We start from the raw sequence: 2,051 nt of genomic DNA, 5'->3' as shown, positions 1-2,051 counted from the left end.
TGATTTGTGGCATAAAATATGATCAATCTTGGAATATATTGCGTGTGTGGAAAAGAATGTATATTCAGTGGCTTTGAGGTTAAAAGTTCTGTAAATCCCTGGTAGGCCCTTTTGTTCTAGAATCCCGTTTAGGTCCAGGGTTTATTTTCTGCTTGGATGATCTGTCAGTGGGGTATTGAAGGTTCTAAAAATTACAACGTTGTTGTTTATCCCTTTCTTAGATCTAGTAGGGATTGCTTAATGGATTTAGGCCCTCTTGTATTAGGTACATAAATATTTGAGATTATTTCCTCTTGTTGAATTGCTCCCTTTGCCATCTTTGTCATTCTTTACTATTGTTTAGTTAATGTCAATTTTATCCACTACAAGAATCACTGCAGCTGCTTTCTTTTGGTGCCCATTTGCATGGAATATTGTTTTCTATTGTGGCTTATTATATGTGTTTCCTGGAAACAACATATACTTGGCTTGTATTTTTTTATACCTTTAGCCAACCTATGTCTGTGAAGTAGGGAATTCAAACCATTCAAGTTAATTAATATGTGGGATATAGTTTGTTCATCCTGTTGGGTGGCACCTTATTTCTTCATTTACTTCTTGAACCAGTAATATTATATGGGCTCTAAGCTTTAGCTTTTGGGGTGGTTTTAACCTGGTGGGTATCGATGGTGCTAATCTATATATAATGCAGTTCTAATTATTTCCTGTAGGGAAGATCTAGCCTTGAAAAATTCTTTTAGTATTTGCTTGTCTGGAAAAGTTTTTATTTCTCCTTCATTTATGAAACTTAGTTTTTCAATATATTTGTTCCATTTAAGAAGACTGAGGATGGGGCCCCAACCTCTTTTGGCTTTTAAAGTCTCATTTGAGAAATGTACAGTTATTCTGATGGGTTTTCCTTTGTAAGTTACTTAGTGCATTCACCTTCAGCTCATAGGAGTTCCTCCTTTGTGTTGACTTTGGTCAGTTTGATGAATGTGTGATTTGGTGATTGCCACTCTGCAATGAGTCTCTTGGGTATTTGTTGAAACTTTGTGTCTAGATGTCTAAATCTCTAGCAAGTCCAGGGAGATTTCCCTCAATTATTCCCTCAGATAAGTTATCTGCCCCTGTGCATTTTCTACTTCACCATCAGGGGATGCTTATGATTCTTGTATTGGGCCATTTTACATAATCCCATATTTCTCACAGTCCTTGTTCATTTGTCTTAGTTCTCTATTCATTACTTTGATTAACTGAATTAATCTGAAATAATTGTCTTCAAGCTCTAATATTTTTTCTTCTGCTTGATCTGATCTATTCTTACAAATTCCACTGTTTTTGTATTTCCTTAAGTGCATTTATTAATTTCCATTTGTTCTATTTGCTTTCTCTTTGGTGTGTCTATCTCTTTAGTAATAGTTCATTCATTTCCTGAATTGTTTTTTTGGTTTCTTTGAGTTGGTTTTCCATTTTCTCTTGAATTTCGTTGAACTTCCTTACAATCCACTGATATATTGAGGTCCCAAATCAGACACTGTGGGTCCATGATAAAATCTCAAGGGAAGAGGCATGCATTTCACTGACTTTGGAGGACTTAACCTGGAGAATACACCCACTGGAGAGAAGTGACTACTTGCCAAATACTCAGCTCAAACTTCTCTCCTGCTTCAATGGAGGGTGAGGGATCACAGGTTCCAGTTAGCCCAAGCACCTGAATGTGTTGTGGCTGGTTAATATGCCTTCCAGGGAAAACTATTCCACATCAGAGAATTCACCCTAATCCAACAGGGCAGTTTTCCTGTGTGTATGTGTGTGTGGGGGGAGTGTACTTTCTAAGCTTGCCAGGTCTCAGAATCCACAGTATTCTCCCATCAGTTCTGCCTATCTGGGCTCCCTTACCATGCAAGTCCATCTCCCAGACCTCCTTTTTGGGTTCCCTAGCAATCCACTGGAGACCAGGGTGCATGAGGTCTGACATACTTGTCTGCTTTGTTGCTATGAGCCTGTGTAATAATGAAGGGCAAGGAGCTCTCAAATCAGGTTCCCTAGGTCTAATTCAGGTCCCCCAA

This window comes from Otolemur garnettii, unplaced genomic scaffold (assembly GCF_000181295.1).
Source record: "Otolemur garnettii isolate 467f Iridium unplaced genomic scaffold, OtoGar3 scaffold00032, whole genome shotgun sequence".
Lineage (NCBI taxonomy): Eukaryota > Metazoa > Chordata > Mammalia > Primates > Galagidae > Otolemur > Otolemur garnettii.
Note: the sequence above shows the minus strand (reverse complement) of the source record.